Source organism: Mustelus asterias, chromosome 23 (genome assembly GCF_964213995.1).
Source record: "Mustelus asterias chromosome 23, sMusAst1.hap1.1, whole genome shotgun sequence".
Taxonomy (NCBI): Eukaryota; Metazoa; Chordata; class Chondrichthyes; order Carcharhiniformes; family Triakidae; genus Mustelus; species Mustelus asterias.
In genome coordinates this window covers 50,833,073-50,845,181 of record NC_135823.1, presented here as the reverse complement: position 1 = coordinate 50,845,181, position 12,109 = coordinate 50,833,073, and the positions used below count along the sequence as shown (strand labels likewise).

General features: G+C 43.6%; 1 protein-coding gene across 1 annotated transcript in view; it reads left to right on the top strand.

The window, feature by feature from the left end:
* The first annotated feature begins 4,246 nt into the window (after nt 1-4,246).
* Nucleotides 4,247-12,109, top strand: part of LOC144510775 (parvalbumin, thymic-like) — a 33,759-nt gene continuing 25,896 nt past the window's right edge. Inside the window, exon 1 of the mRNA XM_078240627.1 lies at nt 4,247-4,333. The gene's annotated coding sequence lies outside the window, so the exon portion shown is untranslated. The remainder of the gene's footprint in view (nt 4,334-12,109) is intronic.

The window sequence follows — 12,109 nt, the reverse complement described above, 5'->3', positions numbered from 1 at the left end:
CGTTGCAATCAAAAGGGGATGAATGGTTAAGGCTTGCAAAAATAACGGTAGGTAAGTGTATGAGTATGAGTTTGAAATTTCAGCACACCCTACCTATAGCTTTTGGGTCCTATTGTCAAAAACATTCCCAAGTTAAGTTAGAGACTGGCACGTAGCTTGGAGATAGTGATACTGAATCTGATTAACCAATGCTTCACCACATTTGCTAAGGCTTTCATCCCTCCGTTATGTCCTAGTGCATTCTGAACATCTTAGTTCTTCCTCTCTACTTTTGCCAGCTATAGTCGACGACGGTTCGACGCCTGATTGGCAATGTTCCCAAGATTCACCTCTGGCTCACATTAACCATTGAAAGAGGCTCATGGATTTACTGACCTCTCAGACATTTGTCAGCTCTGCTCGTGAAATGCATAGTACAGAGTTTCAATTAGTCGAGAGCTTCAATTTGTCCACACCCTTGTCTGTATTTACCAATGCCTTTGATTTTTTTCACTGTTTGGCATGTAATGTCACAGAATATTTGTACCCTAACTCTGGCATTTAAAAATAAAAAAACAATATGCAGATAGTAAGTAGGATCCCTAAATAAACCTTGGAAATTAAAGTGAAAACCATTACTAATCATTTCATAATCACAAACATTTCAAAGAGTAATTTATTGGATGTCAAGCCCTACGTGACATCTTAACAGTGCAACAATTCACACGGTAAACGCAAGTTCTTTTTCTCCACAAACTCACTTATTTCTAAACTATCCGATAATTTGAGTTATAGCTTATGGGTCATCTGTTGGCTTTAGCATAATATTCCATAACTAACCTGGAAATGTGTAACACCAACACTGGAAGCCAGCAACACCATTTCCCAGACCTTGACCACAGGAAGCAAAAGGCAGTAAGAGAATGGGCCATGCAATAGGTGGCATGGCACAAGATAATGAGTCATGTTGGAGCAAACTAAAATGAGGAAGAAGACACTTTCATTTTGTTATTTCTTAGATGAATGGTACAGAAGCAGGAACCAATTATAAGCTTATTAAAGTTTTGGAGGGAGAATTCAAGCTAGCGGAAGTGGTATCTCTTCAAATAATTCATTCATCATTCTTCAACTGTGAAACATCACAGCTGATCCTGATCTCACCTCACATCCACATACACCCTTCCCACAGGGGTCAGTAGTAGAAAGACTGGCCAAGTTTTATTCCACTCCCACTCCTTGAGCTCAGGGATGTTGATGCCAGCTGTACCCACCACCTGCAATGTACCCCACCCTGCCAATGGTATTTACAGCTGAGAAAAAATAATTCACAACAGGTCAGGATTAAACCTGATGCTTTCCTGCCTCATGTGTCAATACCCCAGAATATAGCTGACACAACCAGTAAAAAGGTATAGGGATAAAGGAGGCCATTCAGCCACTTCAGTATATTCTGCCATCCAGTCACACTGTGGCTGATCTGTCCCTTAGCTCCATCTACCCACCTTGGTTCCATATGTCTTAATAGCTTTACAAAATAGCTCAACAAAAATCTATCAATCTAAATTTTGAAATATTGACCTCCAGACTCCAGCAGCTTTTTTGTTGGGATGGGAGTGGGTGGAGTTGGTGGTTTTCCATTATCGTTTGGGCGGCACAGTGGCACAGTGGTTAGCACTGATGCCTCACAGCGCCAGGGACCCAGGTTCAATTCTGGCCTCAGTCTGTGTGGAGTTTGCATGTTCTCCCCGTGTCGGCGTGGGTTTCCTCCAGGTGCTCCGGTTTCATCCCACAGTCCAAAGATGTGCAGGTTAGGTTGATTGGCAATGGTAAATTGACCCTAGTGTCAGGGGGATTAGCAGGGTAAATATGTGGGGTTGTGGGGATAGGGCCTGGGTGGGAATGTAGTCGATGCAGACTCGATGGGTTAAATGGCCTCCTTCTGTACTGTAATCAGGTTTCCTGAGAACATTATCAGCAGCACATTCAAATCTGTTTGTGTGAAGAAGTATTTCACCTGAGTGGTTCAGCTCTAATTTTAAAGTTTTGCCCATTTTGTTCTGGACTCTCCGTCAGTTGAGTTTGCTGAATGGGCATCATGAAAGTAGCAATTAGCAGATGGAGAAATTTGGGAAATCAATTTGCATCAAATTTGGCCAGGCTGTTAATAAAACATAGAAACATAGCAATAATGGAATTCATTAGCCCATACTTTGGTAGGTAAGTGTGAATGGTTCTGCCAGGAAAGATGAATTTTGAAGGATTAGGTATTTGTTCCAAACAAAAGTATGTGGAAACAAGGATGTGCATCTTTTGAACCTTTGTACTGGCACTTCATGAGTGGACGTCTGTGTGGAGTCTGCACGTTCTCCTCGTGTCTGCATGGGTTTCCTCCCGGTGCTCCAGTTTCCTCCCAGAGTCTGTGAAGCGTGCTGGTTAGGTGCATTGGCCTTTCTAAATTCTCCCTCAGTGTACCCAAACAGGTGCATGAGTGTGGCGACTAGGGGATTTTCACAGTAACCTGATTGCAGTGATAATGTAAGCCTACTTGTGACACTAATAAAATAAACCTAAAGTGACACAATGCATCCATTCAAAGAATTGACACTAAATGCTCAAACCTCTTTCAGCTGTAGCTTTGAACTGGCAATGTTTCCTGAGAACATTATCAGCAGCACATTCAAACCTGTTTTTAGTATTCCTTGACAAGGAAAAGAGAAAGAATTGAACTTGGATTGCCGCTTAGGCATTATAATAGCTGTTAAGAAACAGTGGAAACATGAGATGGAAAATAAAGAAAAATATTCAGACACCTGTTCTGTGTCCCAGCCCAATATTTAATCTCCAACCAACATTAGCAAAAAAGATTAACCGGTCATTATCAAATTGTGGAATCTTGCTGTGTGCGAATTGCCTGCCGTGTTTCCCACATTGCAACAGTGACTACATTTACAAAAATACTTCATTGGCTGTAATGCACTTGGGGATGTCTTGAGATCATGAAAGGCGCCATATAAATATAAGTCTTTCTATGCAAAGTGGAATAGATAAAATCCTAATTTCGGTCTGACGAATTTGACTATTTTTCATTGCAGAATGGCTAATTAGTTTTTACTAAAGTGAACCCATGAGGAAGGAATGGACAACTTTACCATAGGTCAGATTGTAATCAGGTATTGGGTTTGAGCGACTCCAGGACATTCATATCCGCAGTACATTCTTGCACTATCAAAAATGCTCATTTACTTTTCCACATCACCCTTACATAACATGAACAATAGCTTGCATTTATAAAGTTCACTCAACACAGTAAAACATTCCAAGACATTGGAAGAGCATTATCATACAAAATTTGACACTGGGTCACAGAATAGAATGTTAGGACAAGGTGAGGTAGGTTTTAATAAGGATAAAAGACTTGCATTTGTATAGCACTTTCTACAACCATAGGATATCCAATTAATTATTTTTGAAGTATAGCAGCTGTTGTAATATAGGAAATGCAGCAACTAATTTGCACACAGCAAACTCCACCAACAGCAATGTGATAGTCATCTGATAATCTGTTCTGTAATATTGATTGAGGGATAACTATTGGTCAGCTCTCCCAGAACAACTCTCCTAGTATTCTCTGAAATAGCACCATGCGATGCTTTACTTTCTAAATTATTTCATGGGACGAGGGCATTCAAGGGCGAGGCCAGCATTTTTATTGCCCTTCCCTGATTGTTCTTGGGAAGGTGGTGGTGAGCTGCAATCCACGCGGTTAAGATACTGCGACCTTCTACCTAAATGGGCAATTAGGGCCTCAAAATCTCATCTGAAAGATGACATCTCCAACAGTACAGGTACTGTACTGGAGCACCAGACTTCACTTTTGGTCTCAAGTCCTGGAGTGAGACTTAAACCCACAACCAACTGAGCCACAGCTGACCCTCAAAGGAGAAGAGCGAGGTATAGATCCAGAGAAACGTAGGGAAGTTAATCTGAAGTTTAGGACTCAAGCAGCTGAAGGTAAGGCAGCCAACAATGGAAAAATGACAATTTGGGATGCACAAAGGCCAGATGTGGAGGAGTTGGAGAGGTTAGATGAGGTGACAGAGATATAGAGTGGGAGGCCTCGGTAGGATTTGAATGTGAGGGTCAGAATTTTAAAATGGAGGCATTGGCATTGGAGCCAATGTAGGTCAGACACTGGGGGTGGGATTTTCTGGCCACGCTCGCCCCAAGACTGGAAAATCACACCCGAGGTCAACAAGCCTTTGCATGGTCCGTGTCCCGCCCGCTACGATTCCCGTGGCGGAGGGGGGAATGGGAAAATTCCGCTCTGAGTCACAGAATGGAATCTTAGGACAAGGTGAGGTAGGTTTCAATAAGGAAAAAGTGGGTATTGGGTGGACAGGATTTGGCATGAGCTAAGATGTGAGCAGCAGAGTTTTGGATGGGTTGATATTTTATGAATCTGATTTCTAACATGATTTCAATATCCCAATATTAGAAATTTTGGCAAGGCCACGTGAACAACGTGAGGATTTCAGAGGCTCTGGTCCTGTATAGCTTGAACAGAAAGAGCCCTTTGCATATTGATCATTCATTTTTGATCTATTACTTCCTTTGCTATGAGAAACACAGCAATGAAACCCAATAGCAACTGAATTCTTTACATGCAATCACCACCTACTAAATCTCCTACCACTGACTCCAAACAAGGTAGTGATCTGGAATTGATAATCTGCCCATATAGAGTATCAGTGTTGAGCTGTCAAATGCTTATTTATAATTAAGCATGTGAGCCAAGTATATTGTCCTGCCTAGCACAAATCCAACAACCCTCATCCTGGGACTCTATCCCGGGTTTCACAGTGACTGAAGCTCTCCATGCCTATGACACTAAACCAGTTCTGGCTCATTGCTCTGACTGGTAAATGTTTGCACTTGTACCTCGGAGTTGGCTTAACTTTTTTAACCTTGAAATTAAAATTCTTAATTCTCCATTCTAAAACAAAATTACTCACAACCTGCGTAAGTAAATAGGCTTATAATAAATAGTATTATAGAAAAAATATTGTACCATTAACTTCATGCAGTTAATAACTATCTCAATACATCCCAGTATTATTTAATATTGTCCATATTGTTTAATGTATTCACTATGACTTTATTAAATTTATAACAATGCTACAGTCCTCAGGAGTTCAAGAACATAGAACATAGAACATAGAACATTACAGCGCAGAACAGGCCCTTCGGCCCACGATGTTGCACCGACCAGTTAAAAAAAAACTGTGACCCTCCAACCTAAACCAATTTCTTTTCGTCCATGAACCTATCTACGGATCTCTTAAACGCCCCCAAACTAGGCGCATTTACAACTGATGCTGGCAGGGCATTCCAATCCCTCACCACCCTCTGGGTAAAGAACCTACCCCTGACATCGGTTCTATAACTACCCCCCCTCAATTTAAAGCCATGCCCCCTCGTGCTGGATTTCTCCATCAGAGGAAAAAGGCTATCACTATCCACCCTATCTAAACCTCTAATCATCTTATATGTTTCAATAAGATCCCCTCTTAGCCGCCGCCTTTCCAGCGAAAACAATCCCAAATCCCTCAGCCTCTCCTCATAGGATCTCCCCTCCATACCAGGCAACATCCTGGTAAACCTCCTCTGCACCCTCTCCAAAGCCTCCACATCCTTCCTGTAATGTGGGGACCAGAACTGCACACAGTACTCCAAGTGCGGCCGCACCAGAGTTGTGTACAGTTGCAACATAACGCTACGACTCCTAAATTCAATCCCCCTACCAATAAACGCCAAGACACCATATGCCTTCTTAACAACCTTATCTACTTGATTCCCAACTTTCAGGGATCTATGCACACATACACCTAGATCCCTCTGCTCCTCCACACTATTCAAAGTCCTCCCGTTAGCCCTATACTCAACACATCTGTTATTCCTACCAAAGTGAATTACCTCACACTTCTCCGCATTAAACTCCATCCGCCACCTCTCGGCCCAACTTTGCAACCTGTCTAAGTCTTCCTGCAAACTACGACACCCTTCCTCACTGTCTACCACACCACCGACTTTGGTGTCATCAGCAAATTTGCTAATCCACCCAACTATACCCTCATCCAGATCATTAATAAATATTACAAACAGCAGTGGCCCCAAAACAGATCCCTGAGGTACACCACTTGTAACCGCACTCCATGATGAATATTTACTATCAACCACCACCCTCTGTTTCCTATCCGCTAGCCAATTCCTGATCCAATTTCCTAGATCACCCCCAATCCCATACATCTGCATTTTCTGCAGAAGCCTACCATGGTGAACCTTATCAAAGGCAGCTCACCAGCATCTTCTCAAGGGCAACTAGGGATGGGCAATAAATGCTGACCTAGCCAGCAACATCCACGTTCTGTAAATAAATAAAAAAATGTGTTTATTAGTGTCACAAGTAGGCTTACATTAACAGTGCAGTTTGCTCTATCAGGTGGAAGGCCGCAGTATCTTAACCGCGTGAACTGTGGCTCACCATCACTTTCTCAAGAACAATCAGGGAATAAAAATGCTGAAAATCCCCTAGTCGCCACACTCCGGCGCCTGTTCACGTACACTGAGAGAGAATTTAGCCTGGCTAATGCACCTAACCAGCACATATTTCAGACTGTGAGAGGGAACCAGAGCACCCGGAGGAAATCTACGCAGACACATTTATTAGCCACAAGTAGGCTTACATTAACATGCAATGAAGTTACTGTGAAAATCCTCTAGTCGCCACACTCCAGTTCAAGTACACTGAGGGAGAATTTAGCATGGGCCAATGCACCTAACCAGCACATCTTTCAGACATATGGGAGAAAATCAGAGCACCCAGAGGAAACCCATGCAGACACAGGGAGTATGTACAGACTCCACACAGATAATGACCCAAGCTGGGAATCGAACCCAGGCCCTGTGAAGCAGCAGTGCTAACCACTGTGCCACCGTGCCGCCCACAATTATACTGCATTTGGTACAATCATATTGCATTTAATCCAGTTCATGTGATCCTATTGCATTTTTAAAAAATCCTCTGCATTTAATATGGTTTGTGCATCTAACTGTCCTGCAAATTTAATAGATGCATTCATTAAAAGTATAATTTGATTTTATGTGGCCCCATGCATTGAATTTAGTACTATTTCCTTTAAAGTGCACATAATTAAATGTTGTAGAATAGGTTAAATGTTGTAGGGACCATTTTAATTATAGAAGAAAGAAAGACTGGCATTTCAATTTATGACCTTGGGAAGTCACAAAGTGCATTACAACCCAATTAAGTATTTTTGAAGTGTAGTCACTGTTGGAATATAGGAAACGTGGCAGCCAGTTTGCTCACAGTAAACTCCTACAAACAGCAATGTGAGAATGGCCAGAAAGGAAGAGAGTTCACTTTCTAGGTCAATTAACTATCATCAGAATTGTCAATTCATGTTTCTCTTCACACTGGGAACCAAATCATTTTTATTTTAGTGGGGAATTTTGAACAAATGAATTTGTGACAGACAACACTTCATTTTCTCCAAGGGGATCCCTAAAGTTAATCATCAAAGTTTCCATTGCTTCTGTTTTTTTCTACTGAGTAACTCAAAAGAAGTTTTAATTTGACGATAGCAACCTGTGCATAAGAACATTCGAGAAGGAACAGGAGTAGACCATTCAGCCCCTCGAGCCTGCTCTGCTGTTTAATAAGATCATGACTGATCTCATAATAACCTCAGGTCTGCATCTTGCCTACTCCCAATAATCTATTGCTGCCTTGCTTACCATTCACCTCTGCCTTAAAACTATTCAAAGACTGCTTCCATCACCTTTTCAGGAAGTGAATTCCACAGACTCATAAACCTCTGAGTGAAAAAAATTCACCTCATCTCCATCTTAAATAGGCGACCCCTTATTTTTATACAGTGACCCTTAGTTCTAGCTCTTCCCATAAGAGGAAATATTCTCTCCACATCCACCCTGTCAAGATCCCTCAAGATCTTAAACATTCCAATCAAGTTGTCTCTTATTCTTCTAAACTCCAGGAGATACAAGCCTAGTCTGTTCAACTTGTCCAAGTCTCACAACACCAGGTTAAGGTCCAACAGGTTTATTTGGTAGCACAAGCCACAAGCCACAAGCTTTCAGAGCACTGCTCCTTCATCAGGTGAGTGAGGAGCTGTGTTCACAAACCGGGCACATATAGATACAAACTCAATTTACAAGATAATGGTTGGAATGCGAGCCTTTACAGGTAATCAAGTCTTAAAGGTACAGACAATGTGAGTGGAGAGAGGGTTAAGCACAGGTTAAAGCCAAGTTCCGCACACATGAGGACGGCCTCAACCGGGATCTTGGGTTCATGTCATACTATCTGTAACCCCCACGACTTGCCTGGGCTTGCAAAATCTCACTAACTGTCCTGGCTTGAGACAATACACATCTCTTTAACCTGTGCTTAACTCTCTCTCCACTCACATTGTCTGTACCTTTAAGACTTGATTACCTGTAAAGACTCGCGTTCCAACCATTATCTTGTAAATTGAATTTGTGTCTATATGTGCCCCGTTTGTGAACTCCCACTCACCTGATGAAGGGGCAGTGCTCCGAAAGCTTGTGGCTTGTGCTACCAAATAAACCTGTTGGACTTTAACCTGGTGTTGTGAGACTTCTTACTGTGCTTATCCCAGCCCAACGCCGGCATCTCCACATCACAAACTTGTCCAAGACAACACACCCACTTTGCGTGTTAGTCTGGTAAACCTTCTCAGAGCTGTTTTTAATGCATTTACATCTTTCCTTAAATAAGGTGACCAATACTGTAGACAACACTACAAATGTGCTCTCTTTGGTGCCCTGTACAACTGAAGCATAATCTCCCTACCTTTGTATTCAATTCCCCTTGCAATAAATAATGACGTTCTATTAGCTTTCCTGATTACTTGCTTTACCTACATACTAGGCAGGAAACCTGCAGCTGATACAATTGAGGTCCTTTAATGTTCTTGGGCATGATCCCTCCTTGGCCTTATCCCTCCCTAAATCTGTAATCTCCTCTAACCCTACAAGAGGGTGGTACGGTGGCACAGTGGTTAGCACTGCTGCCTCACAGTGCCAGGGACCCTGGTTCAATTCCTGCCTTGGGTCATTGCCTGTGCAGAGTCTGAACATTCTCTCCATATCTGCGTGGGTTTCCTCCGGGTGCTCTGATTTCCTCCCACTGTCCAAAGATGTGTGGGTTAGGTGGATTGGCCATGCTAAATTGCCCCTTAGCGTCAGGGAGACTAGCTAGGGTAAATGCATGGGGTTATTGGGATAGGGCCTAGGTAGGATTGTGGTTGGTGCAGACTTGATGGGCCGAATGGCCTCCTTCTGCACTGTAGGATTCTACGATTCCATAATCTTCAAAGATCTCTGCAATTCACGTCCCTGATTTTAATCGCTCTACCTTTCGGAGCCGTGCCTTCAGGTGCCTGGGCCTGAAAATGTGGAATTCCCTCCCTGCCCCTCTCCACATCTCATCTTCGCGTTCCTTCTTCGAGAGATTCCCTAAAGCCTATCCTCGACCAAGCTTTCAGTCAGCTGCCCTAATATCCCCTTATGCCCGGGGTTAAATTTAGTTTGCTGGTGCTGCAGAGAGGTGCCTTGGGACGTTTTGCTGAGCTAAAGTCGCTAAATCGACGCAAGGGGTTGTTGTTGTGATGGAAGCCTCTCCCTCGACAAGGAAGAGCTGAAGCCGAGTTTTCAAATTTACATCGTCTACTCGTTCTAAAATTAGGATGCGTGAAGAGCTTTTATCCATCCTTGTGGTTGACACTGGCCCAGCCTGTGTCTATTGTCTATCCTTGGAAGGGACGCAGACTGGGCTGTTAAAGCCAGCCACTTCAGCTTGAGCAACACCATGTGCAGGTGGCAGGTGCCTTCTCCTGAAAGAAACTACTTTGGTTTTTAACAACGAAACCAGCAGCTTTCATGGTCACTCACAGGCCAAGTGCGTCCCAACTACTTGTTCTGATTACATTCCACAAAACTGCCTGATCACAATTGAACCAAAGCGAACACAAAAGTAGTATTTCAGTCGTAATTGCAATCTCCTGGACTGGCCGGGAGCTGTAGCTCCTGCTTTCTGCTCTGAGTGAGAATTATAACATCTTGGGGATTACCAACTCAGGTGGGATGCGTTTCTGGAGGTTTCATCACAGGGGTGATTTAATGGCCTCCTCCATGGCGAGTTAATGGCGGGGGACATTTAATCGGGAGGGAAGGTGGTGGTTGGGGGTTGCACTGCTTCCTGCCTCTGCCTGGATTAGGTCTGGGGGAAGAAGGCTCATTGATGGCCTCTCCCCCCCTACCCCCACCCCCCACAGCACACCCCCCCTCCCCCCGGACTGCCAATCAAGGCCCTTAAGTGAGTGGGCAATTAATGTCCATTTAACGGCCTCATCCCACCACCATTGCTATTCATCTAGCAACCAGTAGGGGGACTCACCTTGCGGGAAACCCCAAAAGTAAACCCTGGAAGTCCAAAACCTGTCTACACGGTGCCTTCATCACACGGGCTGCAGTGACTCAAGAGGAAAGCCCACCATCACCGCCTCAAATTATCTGCGATGCCCCCTATAGTTGATTTGCTCACCAGCAATCACTATTTACTCTGATACCAAAAGGAGAAAGGGACTTGCATTCATTTAGAATCTAGCACAGAAGGAGGCCATTTCAGGCAGTGCATTCCCGAACATAACCACACGCCGTATGAAAAGATTTTCCTCATGTCACCTCTGGTTTTTTTTTGCCAATCACCTTAACTCAGTGTCCTCTGATTCTTGATCCTTTCACGAGTGGGAACTGTTTCTCTCTGTATGTCAACACTCCTCATGATTTTGAATAGTGCCATCAAATCTCCTCTCAACCTTCTCTTCTCCAATCGACCCTCATAAGTGAAGTCCCTTATCCCTGGAACCATTCTTGCAAATCCTTTCTGCTACCTATCCAAAGCCCTCACATCCTTCCTAAAGGGTGAAGTCTAGAATTGGGTACAATACTCCAGTTGAGGCTCAACTGATGTTTTATGAAGGTTCATCATAAATTCCTTACTTTTGTTCTCTATGCCTGTGTATATGACGCCTAATGTGGCTCATTAACCATTCTCAACCTTTTAATAATGAAATACCTCAGGTCCCTCTGCTCCTGCACCTCTGTGAGATTTGAACCTTTCAATGTTCATCTCCTTAAAAAAAGAGGCAGTGCAGCCGAAGGTTTAACAGGCTGATTTCTGGGATGGCAAGATTGTTGTTTGAGGAGAGATTGAGTCGACTGGGCCTATGTTCACTGGAATTTAGAAGAATGAGAGGGGATCTCATTGAAATATATAAACTTCTGACCGGGTTGGATGGACTGGATGCAGGGATGTTGTTTCCTGTGGCTGGAGGTCAAGGTCACGGTCTCAGGATACATCCATTTAGGACTGAGATGAGGAGAAACATCTTCACTTCGAGGGTAGTGAACCTGTGGAATTATCTACCACAGAAGGCTGTGGAGGCCACATTAAATGCATTTAAGAAAGAAACAGAGTAATTTCTAGACAGTAAAGGTGTCAAGAGCTATGGGGAGAGCACAAGCGTATGGCGTTCAGATAGAAGATCAGCCATGATCATATTGAATGGTGGAGCAGGCTCGATGGGCCTTTCCTCATTCTTCCTCCCAAAATGTGTCACAGGACAAAGAACAGTACACCACAGGAACACGCCCTTTGGCCCTCCAAGTCCGTGCCAATCATGATGTCCTAACCAAACTAAAAAAAACTTTCTGCCCTTATCCCTCTATTCTCTCCCTATTCATGGACCCATCCAGATGCCTCTTAAATGTTGCTAATGTGCCTGCTTCCACCACCTCCTCTGGCAGCGCGTTCCAGGAACCCACCACTCTCTGCGTGAAAACCTTCCCCTGCACATCTCCCTTAAACTTTCCCCCTCTCACCTTGAATCTGTGCCCCCTTGGAATTGACCTTTGCACCTTTGGAAAAAGCCTTTGACTATCCACCCTGTCCGTGCCTCTCATAATTTTGTAGACCTCTATCAGGTCTCCCCTCAGCCTTCGTCTT